Source organism: Bombina bombina, chromosome 1 (assembly GCF_027579735.1).
Source record: "Bombina bombina isolate aBomBom1 chromosome 1, aBomBom1.pri, whole genome shotgun sequence".
In the NCBI taxonomy this organism is placed as follows: Eukaryota; Metazoa; Chordata; class Amphibia; order Anura; family Bombinatoridae; genus Bombina; species Bombina bombina.
Genome location: NC_069499.1, coordinates 1001116497 through 1001141633, shown reverse-complemented (window position 1 = coordinate 1001141633; position 25137 = coordinate 1001116497).

Below are 25137 nucleotides of genomic sequence, written 5' to 3'. Positions count from 1 at the left end.
TTTGACTGTGAAATAATAGCAGTCAGTTTCCTTCACACGTGTGCGTTTCAGGGCCTGCCAGGGCACAGTGTCACACCAGTGCAACTCATATCTGGTGTAACAGTAGTGTACATAAAAAAAAAAAACCTAGAAATTTGACTGTGAAATAATAGCAGTCAGTTTCCTTCACACGTGTGAGTTTCAGGGCCTGCCAGGGCACAGTGTCACACCAGTGCAACTCATATCTGGTGTAATAGTAGTTGTACATTTAAAAAACAACACTTTTTTGACTGTGAAATAATAGCAGTCAGTTTCCTTCACACGTGTGCGTTTCTGGGCCTGCCAGGGCACAGTGTCACACCAGTGCAACTCATATCTGGTTGTAACAGTAGTGTACATTAAAAAAAAAAACTAGAAATTTGACTGTGAAATAATAGCAGTCAGTTTCCTTCACACGTGTGCGTTTCAGGGCCTGCCAGGGCACAGTGTCACACCAGTGGAACTCATATCTGGTGTAACAGTAAGTGTACATTAAAAAAAACCTAGAAATTTGACTGTGAAATAATAGCAGTCAGTTTCCTTCACACCGTGTGCATTTCAGGGCCTGCCAGAGCACGGTGTCACACCAGTGCAACTCATATCTGGTGTAACAGTAGTGTACATTAAAAAAAAAAAACTAGAAATTTGACTGTGAAATAATAGCAGTCAGTTTCCTTCACACGTGTGCGTATTCAGGGCCTGCCAGGGCACAGTGTCACACCAGTGCAACTCATATCTGGTGTAACAGTAGTGTACATTAAAAAAACCTAGAAATTTGACTATGAAATAATAGCAGTCAGTTTCCTTCACACGTGTGCGTTCAGGGCCTGCCAGGGCACAGTGTCACACCAGTGCAACTCATATCTGGTGTAACAGTAGTGTACATTAAAAAAAAAACCTAGAAATTTGACTGTGAAATAATAGCAGTCAGTTCCTTCACACGTGTGCGTTTCAGGGCCTGCCAGGGCACAGTGTCACACCAGTGCAACTCATATCTGGTGTAACAGTAGTGTACATTAAAAAAAAAAAAACCTAGAAATTTGACTGTGAAATAATAGCAGTCAGTTTCCTTCACACGTGTGGCGTTTCACAGGCCTGCCAGGGCACAGTGTCACACCAGTGCAACTCATATCTGGTTGTAACAGTAGTGTGCATTAAAAAAAAACCTAGAAATTTGACTGTGAAATAATAGCAGTCAGTTTCCTTCACGCGTGTGCGTTTCAGGGCCTGTCAGGGCACAGTGTCACACCAGTGCAACTCATATCTGGTGTAACAGTAGTGTACATTAAAAAAAAAAAAAGAAATTTGACCTGTGAAATAATAGCAGTCAGTTTCCTTCACACGTGTGCGTTTCTGGGCCTGCCAGGGCACAGTGTCACACCAGGTGCAACTCATATCTGGTTGTAACAGTAGTGTACATTTAAAAAAAACAACACTTTTTTGACTGTGAAATAATAGCAGTCAGTTTTCTTCACACGTGTGCGTTTCAGGGACTGCCAGGGCACAGTGTCACACCAGTGCAACTCATATCTGGGTGTAACAGTAGTGTACATTAAAAAAAAACCTAGAAATTTGACTGTGAAATAATAGCAGTCAGTTTCCTTCACGCGTGTGCGTTTCCAGGGGCCTGTCAGGGCACAGTGTCACACCAGTGCAACTCATATCTGGTGTAACAGTAGTGTACATTAAAAAAAAAACTAGAAATTTGACTGTGAAATAATAGCAGTCAGTTTCCTTCACACGTGTGCGTTTCAGGGCCTGCCAGGGGCACAGTGTCACACCAGTGCAACTCATATCTGGTGTAACAGTAGTGTACATTAAAAAAAAAACCTAGAAATTTGACTGTGAAATAATAGCAGTCAGTTTCCTTCACACGTGTGGCGTTTCAGGGCCTGCCAGGGCACAGTGTCACACCAGTGCAACTCATATCTGGTGTAACAGTAGTGTACATTAAAAAAAAAACCTAGAAATTTGACTGTGAAATAATAGCAGTCAGTTTCCTTCACACGTGTGCGTTCAGGGGCCTGCCAGGGCACAGTGTCACACCAGTGCAACTCATATCTGGTGTAACAGTAGTGTGCATTAAAAAAAAAACCTAGAAATTTGACTGTGAAATAATAGCAGTCAGTTTCCTTCACGCGTGTGCGTTTCAGGGGCCTGTCAGGGCACAGTGTCACACCAGTGCAACTCATATCTGGTGTACAGTAGTGTACATTAAAAAAAAAATAGAAATTTGACTGTGAAATAATAGCAGTCAGTTTCCTTCACACGTGTGCGTTTCTGGGCCTGCCAGGGCACAGTGTCACACCAGTGCAAACTCATATCTGGTGTAACAGTAGTGTACATTTAAAAAAAACAACACTTTTTTGACTGTGAAATAATAGCAGTCAGTTCTTCTTCACACGTGTGCGTTTCAGGGACTGCCAGGGCACAGTGTCACACCAGTGCAACTCATATCTGGTGTAACAGTAGTGTACATTAAAAAAAAAACTAGAAATTTGACTGTGAAATAATAGCAGTCAGTTTCCTTCACGCGTGTGCGTTTCAGGGCCTGTCAGGGCACAGTGTCACACCAGTGCAACTCATATCTGGTGTAACAGTAGTGTACATTAAAAAAAAAACTCGAATTTGAGCTGTGAAATAATAGCAGTCAGTTTCCTTCACCGTGTGCGTTTCAGGGCCTGCCAGGGCACAGTGTCACACCAGTGCAACTCATAATCTGGTGTAACAGTAGTGTACATTTAAAAAAAACAACACTTTTTTTGACTGTGAAATAATAGCAGTCAGTTTCCTTCACACGTGTGGCGTTTCAGGGCCTGCCAGGGCACGGTGGTCACACCAGTGCAACTCATATCTGGTGTACATTTAAAAAAAAAACTGTAATAGATTGAATAGCAGTTAGTTGTCTGCAAGCGTGTGTGTCAGGCCTACAGCGTCTACTCTGCCAACTTCTGCTAGTGCACAGTGCCACTCATATCTGTTGTCACAGTAGCTTGCACACATAGTAACACTAATCGAAAAAAAAATGACAGGTAGAGGCAGGCCACCCCGCAGGGGCCATCGTGGTCATGGTGCTGTGATTCCCTTTGGCCCTAGAATAATGCCCAGTGTTCAGAGGCCACGTACCCTGAACTCAAAAAGTTCTGAGGACATAGTTGACTGCCTAACACAGGACACCCAATCTTCTACAGCTTCTGCTCGGAACCTTGACGCACCATCCTCCTCCAGCTTAGCTTCGGGCACCTCTCAAGTTACACTCGCCCCGCCTGCCGCCGCCAATCACCAACACTAGAACCACAGCCGCTTCACTTTATCTGTCAGAGGAGTTATTTACACATCAGTTAGAAGAAATGAGTGATACGCAACCATTATTGCCAGAAGATGTAGATAACAGGATATGTCTCAGGTCAGGCAGCATTACACACATGGACGTACGATGTGATGATGATGATGTTGTACCCACTGCTGCTTCCTTTGCTGAGTTGTCAGATACAAGTGAAGCGGTTGATGATGACGATGCGTCCGTGGATGTCACGTGGGTGCCCGCTAGAAGAGAAGAAGAACAGGGGGAAAGTTCAGATGGGGAGACAGAGAGGAGGAGGAGACGAGTTGGAAGCAGGGGAGGTCGTCGCAAGGAGCTAGTGGCACAGTCAGACAGAATGCATCAGCACCTGGGGTCCAGCCAGACAGCATGCCAATCATCATGCCACCACCAGAATGCCGTCATTGCAGAGCTAAGCAGTGTGGCATTTTTTTTGTGTGTCTGCCTCTGACAACAGCGATGCCATTTGCAACCTGTGCCAAAAAGAACTGAGTTGTGGGAAGTCCAACACCCACCTAGGTACAAACTGCTTTGCGAAGGCACATGATCGCACATCACAAACGCCTATGGGATAACACATGAGTAGAAGCAGCAAACAAACTCAAAGCTGCCATCCTCCTCCTGGTCCAGCATCTTCAGCCACGTCAACCACTGCTGTCCTCCTTGCCCCCTCTCAACCATCCGCCACTCCGTCTCTCGCCTTGAGCAGTTCCTTGCTCATCTGCCCACAGTCAGGTGTCTGTCAAGGACATGTTTGAGCGTAAAAAGCCAATGTCACAAAGTCGCCCCCTTGCCCGACATCTGACAGCTGGCTTGTCTGAACTCTTAGCCCACCAGCTTTTACCATACAAGCTGGTGGAGTCTGAGGCGTTCCAAACATTTGTAGCTATTGGGACACCGCAGTGGAAGGTACCCGGCCGAAATTTCTTTGACAAAAGACAATCCCCAACCTGTACTCGATTGTGAAAAAGGAAGTAATGGCATGTCTGGCCACACAGTGTTGGGGCAAGGGTCCATCGACCAATGATACCTGGTCTGCAAGGCATGGTCAGGGCAGGTATATCACCTACACTGCGCATTGGGTAAACCTGCTGACGGCTGCCAAGCATGGAATGCGTGGCTCTGCAGAGGAGGTGGTGACACCGCCCGGACTTGCAGGCAGGCCTGCTGCCACCTCCTCTACTCCTCCTACTCCATCCTCTTCCATAACCTCCTTGGCTCCTCGGCATAGTCCTCTTCTGCTGCTGCGTCTTGCTCCACATCAACGGCACCCCCCCCGCTCCCCAGGTACTATTCCACATCCCGGATACGGCAGTGTCACGTCTTCTTGAACACACAGGTGGATCAGTGGCTGACTCCACACCAACTGGAGATCGGCAAAGTGGTTTGTGACAATAGAACAAATTTGTTGGCGGCATTGAATTGGGCACGTTGACACATGTGCCGTGCATGGCACATGTGTGTAATCTGATCGTAAAACGCTTTGTGCATAAGTACCCAGGCTTACAGGATGTCCTGAAGCAGGCCAGGAAGGTGTGTGGCCATTTCAGGCGTTCCTACACTGGCCATGGCGCACTTTTCAGATATCCAGCGGCGAAACAACATGCCAGTGAGGCGCTTGATTTGCGACAGGCCCGACACGTTGGTATTCAACACTCCTAATGTTCAACCGCCTGCTCCAACAAGAAAAAGTCATTAACGACTATTTGTATGACCGGGGTGCTAGGACAGCCTCTGCGGAGCTGGGAATTTTTTTGCCATGTTACTGGGACGCTCTGCGCAATGCCTGGACCTGCAGCAATGCTGGAAGAGGATTGTAAGGAAGAGGAGTCAGAGGAGGAATGTGGCTTTGAGGGAGGAGGAGGAAGACCAAACCACAACAGGCATCCAAGGGTGCTCGTTGTTACCTATCTGGTACCCGTGGTGTTGTACGTGACTAGGGGGAAGAACATACCTTCAGTGAGATCACTGAGGACGAGGAACGGGACATTAGTAGCTCGGCATCCAACCTTGTGCAAATGGGTCTTTCATGCTGTCGTGCCTGTTGAGGGACCTTCGTATAAAAAGGCTGAAGGAGAACGACCTGTACTGGGTGTCCACGCTACTAGACCCCCGGTATAAGCAGAAAGTGCCTGAAATGTTACCGAATTACCGCAAGTCGGAAAGGATGCAGCAGTTCCAAAATAAATTAAAAAGTATGCTTTACACAGCGTATAAGAGTGATGTCACAGCACAACGGGAATCTAACAGGGGAAGAGGTGAAAGTAATCCTCCTCCTCCCACGACCCACGCCGGCAAGGACCCGGGACGCTTTACAGACGTGTTGTTGATGGAGGACATGCGGAGCTTTTAAAGTCCTACGCATCGCCACAGCCCTTCGGGGTCCACCCTCAGAGAACGACTCGGACCGATAGGTAGCAGACTACCTCGCCTTAACTGCAGATATTGACACTCTGAGGAGCGATGAACCCCTTGACTACATGGGTGTGCAGGCTTGACCTGTGGCCTGAGCTATCCTAATTTGCGATAGAACTTCTGGCCTGCCCCGCTTCAAGTGTCCTGTCAGAAAAGGACCTTCAGTGCAGCAGGAGGTATTGTCACTGAGAAGAGAAGTCGCCTAGGTCAAAAAAAGTCTATATTACCTCACCTTTATTAAGATGAATGAGGGATGGATCCCGAAGGGACTGACAGTGGTGATACATTCGACTAAAAAGGCCTGATGAGATGAGCTGCCTTGGGCTAGAAATTGGTCCACACGCTGCTATATTTTATCTCTGAATGCTGGGATGACTTGCGTGACTATCCGCCACCAACTAGGGTTCAAGCTGCAATGTTTTAGGGCACTTTCTGCCTGGGAAACAAACATCAATTTTTCTGGCCGCTGCTACAGCAGCGGCTTGCAATAATACCTAATTTTTCAGGCATGTGTACATGCCTAATTTTTCTGGCCTCTGGTGCTGCACTGTGGCTTCAAAAACCAAACCAAAAAAAAGGCACATAACAGGGATTAAACTGATAGGAATAGTACTACTTAACACACCTTATAATAACACAGAGAGAGGCAACGCAGAGAGAGGAGTCTGAAGAAGAGGAGTCAGAGGAGGAAGCTGGCTTTGAGGAGGTGGAAGACCAAACCCAGCAGGCGTCCCATAGGGCTTGTTGTCACCTTTCGGGGACCCTTGGTGTTGTACGTGGCTGGGTGGAGGAAAGAGACCTTCAATGACATCAGTGAGGACAAGGAACGGGACATGGCTAGCTTGGTATTCAACCTTGTGCAAATGGAGTTTGCGGTTGTGCAAATGGACTGTTTGCGGTTTGTTTGCGGTGCGTTAAACGGGGAGTTTGGTCTGTCACTGTGAAGCGGGCGTAACCCTTACACTACCTGATCGATAACAACATCATACCTGATGTTTTAAAGCACGTTATTCCAAACAATTTAGGAATGTTAGGTGATTTATGCCCTTTATGATTAAAACCAGACTCTGTATCAACTATGTAATTTTCCATGGGAGTTTTGCCATGGATCCCCCTCCAGTATGCCACTGTCCAGGTGTTAGTCCCCTTGAAACAACTTTTCCATCACTATTGTGGCCAGAAAGAGTCCCTGTGGGTTTTAAAATTTGCCTGCCTATTGAAGTCTTATGGCGGTTCGCCCCGGTTCGCCCGTTCGCGAACATTTGCGGAAGTTCGAGTTCGCCGTTCGCGAACAGAACATTTTATGTTCGCGACATCACTATGGAGGACTGTTGTGGCAACTGGCCCGATAATGCACTATTGGACACTAGGACTGAAGTGGGGGGTAACTTAAACTAAGCCATATGTGTACTGTACTTGGTTATTATAGCCAGTATGAATACTCTTTTACATACTGTATAGGTGAAGGTTTTGTTATGATGTTAAATAACTTATTTGCATACTGTTTGTGACTTCAGGTAGCTACTTTTATGACGATCTTTAGATCTGAGCCATTATGCACTAAGTAGGGTTTTTATCTGTCATATAAGATGTGTTTTTGTGCTTGATGAGGGATAATATTCATTTCTTTGTTAACTTATTTATTTATAGTTTCTCCCCCAATAGACTCTGCATCTTCCATCATATATCAGTACACAATGCAGTACAATTTGTAGGTTCTCACAAGTCTATTTCAACTAAATTTTACCTTGTAGATGTACCATATTTGCCAGAGTGGATTTTTCCACATCACACCTCTGTTTTTATAGTCCTAATCGAAGTAACCTTCCTTTATGAAGCACCTTATCATGGCAACTGGCTAGCCCAGCAAAATCTGAAGCATTATGTTACTATAAGTTATTTTCATACCTTCCCTAGTACTGTGCATGTTATGCCTATTCCCTGGAGTACCAGTTTTTAGTTTAAATTGGAGTTATCTACTTATGCCCAAGGTACTGTGTCCCTGTGTTCAGCTACTACTGTTACTAAAACAAATTTTTCTGGTGATGCCTTTATACCATTTATTTATGTACAGTGCAGCTACTTAATAAATTATGCCAAATATGTTTAACCAGTGATGTGCAGTCACTAGAGGCAGGCGAGGCAGGGCTTCACCTCTCATATGGGCAAAAATATATATTTTTTATTGGCTTTAAAAAAAATTTTTTTAAAAATATTGCATTTTTTTTTCCAGCATTTTTTTTCTCACAGCACATGTTGTGCAATGGAGAGGCACAAGCAGGTCTGTCCTCCATTACACAACATGCTGTGCCACCTACTGGATGAAAGTGGTTAAGATCATTGCATGGCCCATAAGTGCTTATTTGAGGCAGGCCACTTTGGGCTGACCCAATCCAGTAAGAGGCATCAGTCATGGGAATTTAGGGTTGGGGTCTGAATGTTAAATCATATAAAACAAAACAAAAATGGAAAAAAAAAAAAACTACTTTCATTTATTTTGTTGCTGCCCTGTGCAGCTGCCAGTTTTTCCAGTGAAAAAGAGAGTTCAGTACTTCCCCTCCAAGTGCAGTGGAATGTTCCACTGTCACTTCCTTACAGAGCAGGAAGAGATGCAAAGAGAGCAGTGTTTTAGCCACATTTTATTAAAGTAAGTTCTGCAACCTTAGATTTTGCTGAAAGGGATTCTGTTAGTGAAAATGATAATTTAATGAATGTGGTTTAGTGTTTTCTTTTTTTTTTACTCTTTTACAGCAGTTTAAGGATCATTTTTGCAGCTTGCCTCTGTACTGCACACTAGTTTATAGTTTTATCACTCTCTTACTGACTTATGAACCTCTGTAGCTCTGAAGTTGTGTTTTCTCACATCTTCCTATTATGCTGTTTGTATGGATGAGTTGTTATTTTACCAGAGTAAGCTAGACCAACAGCATGGTAATGTAAAATGAAACCAAGCAGTTTAGAATGAGGTATAGCAAATATTCTCCATGGCTCCTGTAGCTATAGTATTTCATTTAAACCAGGGATTCCTTAGGTGTATGTTGGACAACCCTGATGTAGACAACAAATAATAATTTATTAATGCTCCCATTCATATGTGCTGTTCCGTTGCAGATATTTAAAATAGATTGCCAGACTATTAGCATTTGATAGTCACTTAAAATAAACTACTTAAACATTCAGTGGTGCCTCCCCCATTTCAGTGTTCCCTCTCTTACCACTTGTGTGCCTCTCCTCCTCCCTCTGTCTCCCTCTCTCCCCACGTATGTGTCTCACTCCCCTCTGTCTCCCTCACTCCCCCTCTGTCTCTCTCTGTCTCCCTCACTTCCCCTTGTGTCTCCCTCACTCCCCTCTGTTCTCCCTCTCTCCCCTCTGTCTCTCTCACTCCCCTCGGTCTCTCTCACTCCCCTCTGTGTCTCTCTCACTCCCCTCTGTGTCTCTCTCTCACTCCCCTCTGTGTGTCTCTCTCACTCCCCTCTGTGTGTGTCTCTCTCTCTCTCCCCTCTGTCTCTCTCTCTCCCCTCTGGTCTCTCTCATCTCCCCTCTGTCCTCTCTCTCTCCCTCTGTCTCTCTCTCTCCCCTCTGTCTCTCTCTCTCTCTCTCCCCCTCTGTCTCTCTCTCTCTCCCCACTGTCCTCTCTCTCTCTCTCTCTCTCTCTCCCCTCTGTCTCTCTCTCTCCCCTCGTGTCTCTCTCTCACCCTCTGTCTCTCTCTCTCTCCCCTCTGTCTCTCTCTAACCCCCTCTGTCTCTCTCTCTCTCCCCTCTGTCTCTCTCTCCCTCCATGTCTCTCTCTCTCTCACCCCCTCTGTCTCTCTCTCTCCCTTCTCTCTCTCTCCTCCCCTCTGTCTCTCTCTTTCTGTCTCTCCCCCTCTGTCAGTCTCTCTCCCCTCTGTATTTCTGTCTCTCCCCTCTGTTTCTCTCTCTCTCCCCTCTGTGTGTGTCTCTCTCTATCCATCTCTCTTTCTCGTATCCATCTGTCTCCCTGTCTCTCACCTCTGTCTCTCTCCTTATGTGTCGTTCTCCCCCCATGGTCTCTTTTCTATCCCTGTCTCTCTTCCTCTCCCTCTGACTCTCTCATACCTTATGTGTCTCTCTAACCCCCCCTCTGTGTCTCTCTCTCTTTCTCTCTAACCCTCTGTGTCTCTCTCTCCCCCTGTCTCTCTCTCCCTCTCCCCCCCGTATCTCTCTCCCTCCTCCCCCCCGTATCTCTCTCCCCCTCTCCCCCCGAGTGCTTTTCTGTGTTTCGGTCTACCTTTTATTTATTTAATTAATTAATTAATTGGTGGTGCCATCTGAGGATGTGGCTTTATTTTAAAGGGGTGGGGTCAATTTCACCAGCTGCCACTGGATTAAGACATTTTTATATTTACTGAATAATGAAGGAATCTATAAGCATAATTTGCAGCATTAAAGTAAAAAGTATGTTTTAAACATATTTTAATGGGCCTGGATTTCAAGATCTCATAATCAGAGCAAGCATTTTGTTATTTGGCAAGAGTTTCTGTTACAATCCTTTAGACTAAAATCAGATGTTTACTAAGTTGACCAGTTTCCAAGACACCATTTAAAGGGACATGAAATCCATATGTTTTCTTTCATGATTTAGAAATAGCATGCAATTTTAAATAACTTTCCCAATTTACATCTAATATCTAATTTTCTTCATTCTTTTGATATCCGTTGTTGAAAATCATATCTAAATATGCTCAGTAGCTGCTGATTGTTGGCTGCACATAGATACCTCATGCGATTGGCTCACTCATGTGCATTGCTATTTCTTCAACAAAGGATATCTAAAGAATGAAGGCTCATCCTAGCCACTGCCTCACCAGCCTCTGATGTCACTGCACGTCACTGGTTTAAATTCATTATTATCTTAGCTGTTTCATATCTGTTTGAACAGATTGTTATAGATACTGACTAGCTTAATCTGGGGCTTTATTCTTTTACATGTCACTTTCATATTCTAACCAGCTATTTAACTTTACCTCTTAATGACCACAGCACTTTTCTGTCCCGTTTGGGACCAATGCTATTTTTACATTCTCTGCGGTGTTTAGCTGTAATTTTCCTCTTACTCATTTACTGTACCCACACATATTATATACCGTTTTTCTCACCATTAAATGGAATTTCTAAAGATACCATTATTTTCATCATATCTTAAATTTACTATAAAAAAATTATAAAATATGAGGAAAAAATGGGAAAAAAACACACTTTTTCTAACTTTGACCCCTCAAAATCTGTTACACATCTACAACCACCAAAAAACACCCATGCTAAATAGTTTCTAAATTTTGTCCTGAGTTAGAAATACCCAATGTTTTACATGTTCTTTGCTTTGTTTCAAGTTATAGGGCAATAAATACAAGTAGCACTTTGCTATTTCCAAACCACTTTTTTTCAAAATTAGTGCTAGTTACATTGGGGGCACTGATATCTTTCAGGAATCCCTGAATATCCCTGACATGTATATCAAATGTAGATCAAATAAAAAAAATCGTTCACTTTTTCACAAACTTTTTCCACAAACTTTAGGTTTCTCACTGAAATTATTTACAAACAGCGTGGTGCAATTATGGCACAAATGGTTGTAAATGCTTCTCTGGGATCCCCTTTGTTCAGAAATAGTAGACATATATGGCTTTGGTGTTGTCTTTTTGGTATATTAGAAGGCCACTAAATGCCGCTGCGCATCACACGTGTATTATGGCTAGCAGTTAAGGGGTTATTAGTAGCTTGTAGGAGTCTTGCAGGGTTAATTTTAGCTTAGTGTAGAGATGAGGCTCGCAACCTGACACCTCACACCCCCTGATCCCTCCCAAACAGCTCTCTTCCCTCCCCCCACCCCTCCCACAATTGTCCCTGCCATCTTAAGTACTGGTAGAAAGTCTGCCAGTACTAAAATAAAAGGTATCTTTTAATATTTTTTAGCATATTTACAGATGATGCTGTGTAAGATCCCCACTTAGCCCCCAACCTCCTGATCCCCCCCCCCAAACAGCTCTCTAACCCTCTCCGCTCTACCGTTATTGGGAGCCATCTTGGGTACTGGCAGATGTCTGCCAGTACCCAGTTTCTAAAAAATGGGGGGTTTTAGTTTTTTTTATGTTTTTCTGTAGTGTATGCTTCCCCCCCAAAGACCAACCCCCCACTCTCCCTCCTAGATCTCTTAGATTCTTTTTATATATGCCTTACCTCCTCCCTCTCCTCCCACTTTTGTAAAAAAAAATTCTGTAGTGTAGCGGTTCCCACCTGCTCCCACCCCCCGTGCATGCCTCCACCCTCCCGTGCCACACGTCCGTGCACGCCCCGGCTACCCCGCCCCTCTTGCATCAGTCATGCATCGATGGCCCCGCCCACACCGCGATTGTGGCCATCAATGTCCCAATGCAGAGAGGGCCACAGAGTGTCTCTCTCTGCATCTGATGGGCTAAGTATTGTTATTGCAGGATACCTCGATATCGAGGGCATCACTGTGATAACCGGAAAGTGCCTGGAAGCAATCAGGATCGCTTCAAGTGTTTAGTTTTACCGCGGACGTACCAGGTACGTCCATTGTCATTAAGGGACAATTTTTTAAGTTACGTACCTGGTACGTTCCGTTGTCATTAAGGGGTTAAAGGGACACTGAACCCAAAAAATTTCTTACATGAATCAGATAGAGCATGACATTTTAAAGTAACTTTCTAATTTACTCCTATTATCAATTTTTCTTCGTTCTCTTGCTATCTTTATTTAAAAAGCAGGGAATGTTGATGCATAGGAGCTGGCCCATTTTTGGTTTGAGAACCTGGATTATGCTTGCTTATTGGTGGGTAGATGTAATCCTCCAATAAGCAAGCGCTATCCATGATGCTGAACCTAAATGGGCTGGCTGCTAAGATTTACATTCCTGCTTTTAAAATAAAGATACCAAGAGAATGAAGAAAAATTGATAATAGGAGTAAATTAAAAAAATGTTTAAAATTTCATGCTGTATCTGAATCATGAAATAAATAAATTTGGGTTCCTTTAAAGGGACCTAAAACCCATTTTTTTTTTTCTTTATTCAGTCAGAGCATGCCAATTTTAAATAACTTCCTAATTTATTCCTATTATCATTTTTCTTCTTTCTCTTGTCTATCTTTATTTGAAAAAAGCAGGAATATAAGTTCAGGAGCTGGTCCATGTTTGGTCCAGCACCTGGGTAGTGCTTGCTGATTGGTGGCTACATTTAGCTTAAAATTGTATGCTCTATCTGAATCATGGAAGAAAAAAATTGGGTTTGTGTCCCTTTAATTGTAAACTGTCCTTCCCACCTAGAGTATTACGGATAGTTGAAACAATACCAATCATAAAACAAGCGTCTTGCTCATTATTGCACCTAGAGTTTAGACCTATGCCACTTTTATTTTAAAGTTGTAGTAATACAAATTATATCACAAGCATTCGGCTAGATTACGAGTCTTGCGTTAGCCCTTAAAAAGCAGCGTTGAGAGGTTCCCAACGCTGCTTTTTAATGCCCGCTGGTATTACGAGTCTGGCAGGTACAGGTGCACCGCTCACTTCTTTCCGCGACTCGAGCATACCGCAAATCCCCTTACGTCAATTGCGTATCTATCTTTTCAATGGGATTTCCGAGTCTTGGAAGAAGTGAGCGGTAGACCCTCTCCTGTCAAGACTTCTACCACATTTAAAAGTCAGCAGTTAGAGTTTTATGGGCTAACGCCGTAACATAAAACTCTTAACTAAAGTGCTACAAAGTACACTAACACCCATAAACTACCTATTAACCCCTAAACCGAGGCTCCCCCCACATCGCAATCAGCCAATAGGATTGAAGTTCAATCCTATTGGCTGATCCAATCAGCCAATAGGATTGAGCTCCCATTCTATTGGCTGTTCCAATCAGCCAATAGAATGCAAGCTCAATCCTATTGGCTGATTGTATCAGCCAATAGGATTTTTTCCTACCTTAATTCCGATTGGCTGATAGAATCCTATCAGCCAATCTGAATTCAAGGGACGCCATCTTGGATGATGGTCATTTAAAGGAACCTTCATTCTTCATTTGGATGATAGGATGATTGGAAGAGGATGCTCCGCGTCGGCTGGCTTGAAGATGGACCCGCTCCGGATGGATGAAGATAGAAGATGCTGCCTGGATGAAGACTTCTGCCCTTCTTGGAGGTCCTCTTCTTCCCGGATCAGATGAATGACTTCTGCCCCTCTGGAGGACCACTTCTGCCCGGTTGGGTGAAGACGTTCTCAAGGTAGGGTGATCTTTAGGGGGTTAGTGTTAGGTTTTATTAAGGGGGGATTGGGTGGGTTTTTGAGTAGGGTTGGGTGTGTGGGGTGGTGGGGTTTTAATGTTTGGGGGAGTATTGTATTTTTTTTTACAGGTAAAAGAGCTGATTACTTTGGGCAATGCCCCGCAAAAGGCCCTTTTAAGGGCTATTTGTAATTTAGTATAGGGTTAGGGCTTTTTATTATTTGGAGGGGCTTTTTATTTTATTAGGGGGATTAGATTAGGTGTAATTAGTTTTAAATTTTTTTAATTATTTTATTATTTTTTGTAATTTAGTGTTTTTTTTTCCGTACTTTAGTTTATTTAATTTAATTGTATTTAATTGTAGTTAGTTTAGAAAATTAATTTAATGATAGTGTAGAGTTAGGTGTAATTGTAACTTAGGTTAGGGTTTATTTTACAGGTAAATGTGTCTTTATTTTTAACTAGGTAGTTATTAAATAATTAATAACTATTTAATAACTATTGTACCTAGTTAAAATAAATACAAAGTTGCCTGTAAAATAAAAAATAAACTCTGAGATAGCTACAAGTAACTATTAGTTATATTGTAGCTAGCTTAGGGTTTATTTTATAGGTAAGTATTTAGTTTTAAATAGGATTAATTTATTTAATTGTATTAATTTTATTTAGATTTATTTAAAATTATATTTAATTTTAGGGGGGTGTTAGGGTTAGGGTTAGACTTAGGTTTAGGGGTTAATAAATGTATTATAGTAACGGTGACATTGGGGGCAGCAGATTAGGGGTTAATAAATATAATGTAGGGTTCGGCGATGTTGGGGGCAGCAGATTAGGGGTTAATACATATAATGTAGGTGGCGGCGGTGTCCGGAGCGGCAGATTAGGGGTTAATAATATAATGTAGGTGGCGACGATGTCGGGGACGGCAGATTAGGGGTTAATAAGTGTAAGTTTAGGGGTATTTTAGACTCGGGGGTTCATGTTAGGGTGTTAGGTGTAGACATAAAAAGTATTTCCCCCATAGGAATCAATGGGGCTGCGTTAGGAGCTGAACACTGCTCTTTTGCAGGTGTTTGTTTTTTTTCAGCCGTCTCTTCCCCCATTGATTCCTATGGGGAAATTGTGCACGAGCACGTTTAGCCAGCTCACCGCTACCGTAAGCAGCACTGGTATTGAGGGTGAGGTGTGGAGCTAAATTTTGCTCTCCGCTCACGTTTTTGCGGCTAACGCCGGGTTTAAAAAAACCCGTAATACCAGCGTTGTCTGTAGGTGAGCGGTGAGGGAAAACTGCTCGTTAGCACCGCACCCTGTTACCGCAAAACTCGTAATCTAGGTGAATGTGTTCACAGTTGTGGCTAAAGCAATCTTAATAATAATAATAATAAATATGGTTTTTTGGACCCAAAAGTGGTCTTTTAATTCTTAATGTTTTCCTATTTATCTTTATTCCCACTAGTTCCCTCTGAGGTGTTTGTGTGACGCAGGTCAGAAAGAGGCCAATTTTTGTTCTTTACTGAGGGAATGTGTTTTAAAGATTATATTTAGTAAAGTAGGGGATCACCTTGCTCAAATAATATTAGAAAACCAAGGTTTGTCTGTTTTTCTTATGATTAGGCAGGCAACATATTGCTAATTATGTTTGTTTATATATGTTCTTTTCCTCTAATGTAAAGCGCTATGAAATATTTGATGGATGTAGTAGCTCAAATGTATCTTTGAGAAAATATTGATTGTCACTTGTCTGTATTGTTTATTCCAAGTTAAACCTCAATAACAAATAAATAAAATACATATACATGAGAAATAAATTAAATCATTTAAATGAATTTATATATATATATATATATATATATATATAAATTCATTTAAATGATTTAATTTATATATATATATATATATATATATATATATATATATATATATATATATGTGTGTGTGTGTTCAATAATGTTTTTATGCAATATAAAATATATAAGAATATGTATACCGTTGCTTATTAAAGATATATACATAAATGTTAATAAAAAGTAGAAAAATACCTTTAAAAGTATGTTTAAATGTGTTTTAATTATTGTGTTAACAATCTAGAAAAACAAATATGTTTACCGATTACATTACATATATGTTTGCACAATGGATTAAACCTTTCTAACACACGCCAAGCATAATCCCATAGGTGTGTCCCACTCTAATATATTTACATATGTTATGCAATTAAATGTGCTCATGCAGGGATATAGATAATGCACCTTTATTAACCCTATATGGTTAAGAACTGCTTGAATTGCTTTATTGAGACACAATATATAAATCATGTAAATGGTTAGATATTCATTATTTAATAGTATGTAAGATGAATAATGGGTTAATAGGATTTAAAATTATATGTTATCTGGAAATATATACACAAATAGTCAACAGCACTTATCATTAAATCAATAAAAAGGTCTTGAAGCAACCTAAAACCCAAATGTATTTAATTATTCAGCTAAAGCGTCATTTTTTACATTTAAAAAAGCAAAACAACCTTTCTAATTTATTGCTAGTATCAAATTAACTTTGTTCTCCTTACTATCCTTTTTGAAAAGCAGTTAGGTAGGCTCAGGATTGTGCACGTCTGAGCACTATATGGCATGTAATACAGTTACAAAAACAATAAATGGCAGCAGTGTTTTAACAAACTGCTGTCCTTTATTTTTCAGACACGTGCATGCTACCTACCTAAGTATGCTTTTCAACAAAGAATACAATGTGAGCAAAGTACTTTTTAAAATATATATTTTTTATATATCTTTATTTATCCAGGCTCAAGTATGGTTACAGAAAGGAGAAAGTTAATATGAAACACATGTTATCGTCAGCTAAGAAACAGAATACATAAGAAGATACAGATGCATTTATCAGTCTATAATAAACAATGGTTTTATAGTAAGAGATCGTTAACTATAACTTAAAGGGGCAGTAAAGTCATAATTAGACATTCATGATTTAGACAGTATCATACAATTTTAAACAACCTTTCCAGCTTACTTCTATTATTTAAATTGCTTTCTTCTCATTTTATCCTTTGCTGAAAGGTTTATCTAGGTAAGCTCAGGAACAGCAAATAACCTAGGTTCTAGCTGCTGATTGGTGGCTGCATATATATACCAATTTGGCATTGGCCTCACCATATGTTCAGTTAGAAACCAGTAGTTAAAAAACAAACTACTTATAACTAACTGAGACCTCATAGCAGTCAAAACAACTATTTTAAACATAGGGGCTTATTTATCATGATGCGAGTGGACATGATCCTATATTGCGGATCATGTCCACTGCACATCGATAAATGCCGGACAGCATACGCTCTCAGCATTTATCATTGCACCAGCAGTTATGGTGAACTGCTGGTGCAATACCACCCCTACAGATGCTTTAAAAAAAATGGCTTTTTTGTTTGCTGTAGGACCGCCCTTTGATGTCAGAGGTTTTTTGGCGCTTTTCTTCACTTCCTGTAAGAGTGAGGTGCGCATATTTCTGATGCTCTGCTGTTTAGAAGGCTTCTTGCTGTTTTTGCTTCTCTGGAAATCCGGATTGTAAATAGGATCGTTTTTTTCCTCAGTTTGCTGCGGGTTGCAGGACAGGTAGGGCACCTCAGTAATTAGTTAGTATGTTTTCTTGATTTGGTAAAATTAATGGGAACATTTATTTAAGAACGTTTTTTTTTTTTTGGTTCTGTATCTTTGTATCTTTGGTTCTGTCTTGTTAAAAGATTAAAAAAAAAAAGTTAGATTTTTTATTTGCTTCTTTTTTTTTGTAATATGGATCAGGTGGCTCTGCAGGATGTTACCTGTAGCTTATGTTTTGATACCGAGGTGGAACCCCCAGTTACCTTTTTATTCTTGATGTATTGAAAGAACTTTAGCTTATAGAAATAGTTTTTTTGATTCTGAGCCATCATTAGCTAAGGCGGATGCTGTTCAGGAGCCTCCTGTTTCAGATATGTCGCAGCTTTCTCCTCAAGCGTTCCAATCCTATTCATCTGCACATGCAGTGCCTTGCATTTCCTCTCATGCTCCGTCTGGAGTCACTTTGCAAGATATTGCTGCCCAGGTATCTTCTTCGGCAAGACCTCTGCTTGTTACTTAAGGAGGTTTTGGCTACCTTGGATGACTCTTGGAACAAGGAGAAACAGTCTAAGAAGCCTGCGGCTGACTCCAAGTCAGCATGAAGGGGTCGGCCCCCGATCCAGGAACGGATCTAGTAGGGGGGCAGGCTTTCTCAATTTGCTCAGGCTTGGATACGAGATGTCGCAGACCTGTGGGCCATGGAAATTTGTATCTCAGGGGTACAAGATAGAATTCAAGACTTTCTTCCCAGAGGCAGGTTTTCTTCTTTCAAGATTATCTGTAGTTCAGATAAAGAGAGAGGCGTTCTTAAATTGTATCAAGGATCTTTTTGCCCTGGGAGTTATAGTTCCAGTTCCTCCGCAGGAACAAGGTCTGGGTTTTTATTCAAATCTGTTTTGTGGTTCCCAAGAGAGAGGGAATTTTCAGAGCTATTTTAGACTTAAAGTGTTTAAACAAGTTCCTCAGAGTACCGTCCTTCAAAATGTAGACTATACGTTCCATTCTTCCTTTGGTTCTAGAGGGTCAGTTTATGACAACCATAGACTTAAAGGATACGTACCTTCCTGTTCCCATTCACCGGAATCATCACAAGTTTCTAAGGTTTGCTTTCTTAGACAGTCATTTCCAATTTTGTGGCTCTTCCTTTCAGTCCTTGCCACAGCTCCCAGAATTTTGTCAAAGGTCCTGGTGGCTCTTTTGACAGTGATCTGGTCTTGGGGCATTGCAGTAGCGCCTTATCTGGATGTCATTCTGGTTCAGGCGCCGTCTTTTTCAACAAGCAAACTCTCTTGATGTCTTTTCTTCACTCCCACGGTTGGAAGGTGAATCTGAGAAAGAGTTCTCTAATTCCAGTCACAAGAGTAGTATTTTTAGGGACCATAATAGACTCTACTAATTAAGATATTTCTGACAGTGGTCAGAAAAACAAAGATCTTCAACTCTTGTCTTGTCCTTCAGTCCTCTCCTCGGCCATCAGTTGCTCTATGTATGGAGGTAATTGGTCTGATGGACATCATTCCGTTTGCTCGGTTCCATCTCAGACCTCTGCAGTTATGCATGTTTAGGCAATGGAACGGGGACTATGCGGATTTGTCTCCACAAATAGTTCTGGATCAGGTTACAAGTGACTCTCTTCTGTGGTAGTAGTCTCAGGAACTGGGGTGACCACGGTTGGCAGCCTTCTACGTTGGGGAGTAATTTGGGGGTCATTGAAGACTCAGGGTCTTTGGACTCGGGAGGAGTCAGTTCTCCCTATAAACATTCTACAACTGAGAGCAATTTTGAATGCTTTACTGGCGTGGCCTCAGTTAGCCTTAGCTCGGTTTATCAGGTTCCAGTCGGACAACATAACATCAGTGGCATACATCAACCACCAGGGGGGGACACTCGGAGTTCCTTGGCCATGACAGAGGTGACCTCTGAAAAAGCAGTTTGCGAAACGTGCGTCAGGCATTCGCCACTGCTCCTTTCTGACAGTCTGTATTCTCTAGCTTAATTGTTGGCCTTTAAGGTAATTTTTTACCCACAGATTTCGCACTCCATTTAACCTTAGCTTAAACTTTTGGCTAACTGGTACTTATCGCATTATATTGAAATTTAGCTTAAACTATTGGCTAACGGGCACTTGCTACGTTGTTAAATACTTGCTATATGCTTGCTACAGTACTCTATATGAACCTCTATGCCATTTAGTTTTACCAGCCATACATTAATCACCAGCTGCTTAGGCTAACGCACAGATCTCGCACTCAATTGATCTTAGCTTAAAAACTTTTGACTAACTGGTACTTGTTGCACTAAATCGAATCTTAGCTTAAACTATCGGCTTACAGACACCTGCTACATTGTCAAACTTTTGCAATATACTCATCACTGGTACTTTGTACTAACTTCTATGCCAATTAGTTTTACCAGCCATATTTTAAAACATGATTACCAGCTCAAGGGCATAGTAGCTGTTTAGGCTTATTCATACCTAACCTGACATGATATTAATCTGAGCATATATGCTTACAGTGCATTTTTTTAGGAGTCGCATCATTGTGCAGGCTGCACTAAGGGTCACACCCTCTATACACTATTAAATACGATTGAATTCACAGGGTCCCTGTTTTAGCCTGTGGTAATGGAACGACTGTGTAGTCTGTTGATATAGAACTTGAATGGTTTCCTGTTAGGGAGACTGGCAATCCGGTACAGACTGATCACTGTACTGAGATCATAGAGGAGTGTGTGTTATCTGTCACTTTGACAACGGTTTTATTTTATTCAATTTTAGTAGTGGACTATTCCACTTTCTTTTACACATGAGTCATATAAAAGATAAGTTTTTAAATCACTACAAACCACACTATCACATATTGTTAGGTTTATCTCCCCATAAGTGTGCATATTATGCCCCCCTTTTTCTATCCCTCTTTTCTTTATAAACATGACAAAGGTGGCCCAGAAAATCCAGTGGGCCGAGAATCACAACTGTTGTCTTTCTGCGATCCACATCTGAGGAGTGGACAATAGGGAGATAGATTTTTCTGAGCCGACAAACCTTTCATCCGGGGGAGTGAGTACTCCATCCAAAAGTATTTTCCAGTTTAATCCTTAATTGGGGGCAGCCAGAACTGGATCTCATGGCTTCTCGGCAGAATGCCAAGATTCTGAGGTATGGCTTGAGGTCAAGGGATCTTGATAGATGCTCGGGCGGTCCCTTGGAATTTCAGTCTAGCATACATATTTTCTCTGTTCACTCTCCTATCATGAGTCATTTCTCAGATCAAGCAGGAGAGGGCATCAGTGATTCTCATAGAGCCCCCGGCATGGCCTCACAGGATCTGGTATGCAGATCTAGTGGAAATGTCGTCTCTACCTCCGTGGAGACTCCCTCTGAGGAAGGACCTTTTACTTCAGGGTCTTTTTCTTCATCCAAATCTCGTTTCTCTGAAGCTGACTGCTTGGAGATTGAACGCTTGATTTTATCTAAGCATGGGTTTTCAGAGTCGGTCATTGTGACCATGATTCAGGCTCGTGAGCCTGTGTCAAGAAAGATTAACTATAAGACATGGTGTAAATATCTGTATTGGTGTGTTTCCAGAGGCTACTCTTGGAGTAGAATCAGGATTCCTAGGATTTTGTCTTTTCTAAAGGAGGGTTTGGAGAAGGGTTTGTCAGCTAGTACTCTGAAAGGTCCAGATTTCTGCGTTGCCTATTATGTTGCATATGCGTTTGGCGGATGTGCCAAATGTGCAATCTTTTTGTCAGGCCTTGTTAGGATCAGGCCTGTGTTTAAGCCCGTTACTCCTCCCTGAAGTCTTAACCTTGTTCTTAGAGTTTTACAGCAGGCTCCATTTGAACCTATGCATTCCATATTAAGATGTTATCTTGGAAGGTTTTGTTTCTTGTTGCTATTCCTTCTGCTCAGAGAGTTTTGGAACTCTCAGTTCTGCAGTTTGATTCTCCTTATCTTATTTTTCATTCTGATAAGGTGGTTCTACATACTAAATTAGGTTTCCTACCTAAGGTAGTTTCAAACAAGAATATTAATCAGGAGATTGTGGTTCCTTCTTTGTATCCTAATCCTTCTTCTCCTAAGGAGTGTTTGTTGCACAACCTAGATGTTGTGCGTGCATTGAGGTTCTATCTTCAGGCGGACTTTTGTCAGTCTTCTGTTTTGTTTGTTTATTTTTCTGGGAAGCGCAAGGGTCAGAAAGCTACGGCTACTTCTCTTTCTCTTTGGCTAAGGTGTATTATTCTTTTGGCCTATGAGACTGCTGGACAGCAACCTCCTGAGAGAATCCCTGCTCATTCCACGAGGGCTGTTTATTCTTCCTGGGCATTTTAAAATAAAACTTTTGTGGAACAGATTTGGCAAGGCTGCAACTTGGTCCTCTTTGCATACTTTTTCAAAGTTTTATAAATTTGATACTTTTGCCTCAGCTGAGGCTTCTTTTGGGAGAAGGGTTTCTTCAGGCAATGGTGCCTTCTGTTTAGGTCTACCTGTCTTGTCCCTCCCTTATCATCTGTGTCCTCTATCTTGGGTATTGATTCCCACTAGTAATTTATGATTCTGTGGACTCTCCATACCTTAGGAAAGAAAACATAATTTATGCTTACCTGATAAATTTATTTATTTCCGGATATGGTGAGTCCACGGCCCACCCTTTATTTAAGACAGTTATTTTTTCTAAAACCTCAGACACCTCTACACTTTTGTGTTATCTTCTTTTTCCATTTTTCCCTTCAGCTGAAGGGGGGGATTATGGGTAAGGGAAGTGACATATATAGCAGATTTGCTGTAGTGCTCTTTTGCCTCCTCTTGCTGGCCAGGAGTGATATTCCCACTAGTAATTGATGATTCCGTGGACTCACCATATCCGGAAATAAATAAATTTATCAGGTAAGCATAAATTATGTTTTTATTCTGGTAGGCAAACAGTTATCCCACAACGATTAGGATTAAATATTTATTAAACAGTAAAATATGTCACAAATTCTCAGTGAAATACGTATAACATAGGTATCTCAAAATCCTCATGAGTCTGTAATGGATATCCTGACATGGGCTCGAGAATACTTTGGTAAACCTTTGTCAGTCAACACCATTCCCCGATGCATCCACAGATGCAAGTAAAGGCTTTACTATGCAAAGCAGAAGCCATACATCAACACTGTCCAGAAGCACCACCAACTTCTCTGGGCTCTTTCTCATCTGACATGGACAGTAGCATACTGGAATTGTGTTTTGTGATCCAACGAAGTCAACATTTCAAATAGTTTTTCGAAAAAACACAGCCGTCATGTTCTCCAGGCAAAGGAGGAAAAGGATCATCCAAGCTGTTATCAACGTCAATTACAAAACCCAGCATCTCTCATGGTATGAGAGAGTGTCAGTGCCATGGCATGGGTAACTTGCACCATCTGTCAACGAAGGCCCTGTACAGTTGCACAGCTGAAGACATGAATAATGGATGAATTAGGATGAATCCACTTACTTAACATAACCAACTGGTGTCTTCAGTGCCCCATTATACTTACATTATACTTATGAACTCCTAATCTGCTGCCCCCAACATTGCCGAACCCTACATTATATTTATTAACCCCTACTCTTCCGCCCCCAATGTCGGTCACCACCTAACTACACTTATTAACCCCTAATCTGCCGTCGCCAACGTCGCCGCCACTATAACAAATATATTAACCCCTAAACCTAAGTCTAACCCTAACCCTAACAACCCCCTAACTTAAATATAATTTAAAATAATATAAATAAAATAACTTTAATTACCTAAATAATTCCTATTTAAAACTAAATACCTATAAAATAAACCCTAAGCTAGCTACAATATAATTAATAGTTACATTGTAGCTAGCTTTGGGTTTATTTTTATTTTACAGGCAAATTTGTATTTATTTTAACTAGGTACAATAGTTATTAAATAGCTATTAACTATTTAATAACTTCCTAGTTAAAATAAATACAAATATACCTGTAAAATAAAACCTAACCAAAGCTACAATTACCACCTAACACTACACTATAATTAAAAAAAATTACCTAAATTAACTACAATTTATTACAATTAAATTTAATAAACTAAATTACGGAAACAAAAACACTAAATTACAGAAAATAATAAAATAATTACAATTTGTTTAAACTAATTACACCTACTCTAATCCCCCTAATAAAATAAAAAAGCCCCCCCAAAATAATAAAAATTCCTACCCTACACTAAATTACAAATAGCCCTTAAAAGGGCTTTTTGCGGGGCATTGCCCCAAAGTAATCAGCTCTTTCACCCTGTATAAAAAAAATTCAATACCCCCCCAACATTACAACCCACCACCCACACACCCAACCCTACTCTAAAACACCCAATCCCCCCTTAATAAAACCTAAGACTCACCCCCCTTGAAGATCACCCTACCTTGAGACGTCTTCATCCAACTGGGCAGAAGTGGTCCTCCAGACAGTCCGAAGTCTTTATCCTATCTGGGCAGAAGAGGTCCTCCAGACTGCCAGAAGTCTTCATCCAGGCGGCATCTTCTATCTTCATCCATCCGGAGCGGAGCGGGTCCATCTTCAAGACATCCAACGCAGAGCATCCTCTTCGTTCGACGGTGGCTGAGAACAATGACAGGTCCTTTAAATGACGTCATCCAAGATGGCGTCCCTTCAATTCCGATTGGGTGATAGAATTCTATCAGCTAATCGGAATTAAGGTAGAAAAAATCCTATTGGCTGATCCAGTCAGCCAATAGGATTGAAGTTCAATCCTATTGGCTGATTAGAACAGCCAATAGGATTGAGCTCGCATACTATTGGCTGATTGGAACAGGCCAATAGAATGCAAGCTCAATCCTATTGACTGATTGGATCAGCCAATAGGATTTTTTCTACCTTAATTCTCGATTGGCTGATAGAATTCTATCAGCCAATCGGAATTGAAGGGACGCCATCTTGGATGACGTCATTTAAAGGACTGTCATTGTTCCAATCGCCGTAGAACGAAGATGTTGCTCCGCGTCAGATGTCTTGAAGATGGCCCGCTCCGGATGGATGAAGAAAGAAGATGCCGCCTGGATGAAGACTTCTGGCTGTCTGGAGGACCTCTTCTGCCCGGATACGATGAAGACTTCGGACCGTCTGGAGGACCTCTTCTGTCTGGTTGGGTGAAGACAGTCTGCAGGTAGGGTGATCTTCAAGGGGGTTGTGTTAGGTTTTATTAAGGGGGGATTGGGTGGGTTTTAGAGTAGGGTTGGTGTTGTGGGTGGTGGGTTGTAATTGTTGGGGGGGTATTGTATATTTTTTTTTTTACAGGTGAAAGAGCTGATTACTTTGGGGCAATGCCCCGAAAAAAGCCCTTTTAAGGGATATTTGTAATTTAGTGTAGGGTAGGGATTTTTATTATTTTTGGGGGCTTTTTTATTTTATTAGGGGGATTAGATTAGGTGTAATTAGTTTAAACAAATTGTAATTATTCTATTATTTTCTGTAATTTAGTGGATTTTTTTTTCGT